Source organism: Eimeria mitis, genomic scaffold (genome assembly GCF_000499745.2).
Source record: "Eimeria mitis Houghton genomic scaffold, Emh_scaff110, whole genome shotgun sequence".
NCBI lineage: Eukaryota > Apicomplexa > Conoidasida > Eucoccidiorida > Eimeriidae > Eimeria > Eimeria mitis.
This window is the reverse complement of record NW_013567588.1, coordinates 32662-33100: the sequence shown is the minus strand read 5'-3', so window position 1 is coordinate 33100 and position 439 is coordinate 32662.

Sequence of the window (439 nt, the reverse complement as noted above, 5' to 3'; positions counted from 1 at the left end):
TATATATATATATATATATATATATATATATATATATATATATATATATATATATGTATATATATATATGACGGGAGAATATATATATTCTCCTTCTTTTCACCAAGTGACCGTGTCAGTACAGCTGCTCATACAAACAAAGATATAAACAAATCTTTCCCTTTGCCGCAGATACTCAGCTGGCAGCAGAAGCCTTTGGCCCCTCTACCGCGCGGGGCCCCCGTGGGGAGACCATGGTATAGGCCCTAGGGTTTAGGGTTTAGGGTTTAGGGTTTAGGGTTTGGAGTTGCTGGCTGTTGGCCATCAAATTAAGTGAGAGCAGAAAAAAGAAAAACAACGAGAGAAGTGAAGGGGGTGTACCCCAAGAAACAAAAAACAGAAAGAAAATAAAAAGATAAGAACGCAGAGAAAGCCGCATAAAAAACAGCAACAAAACAAA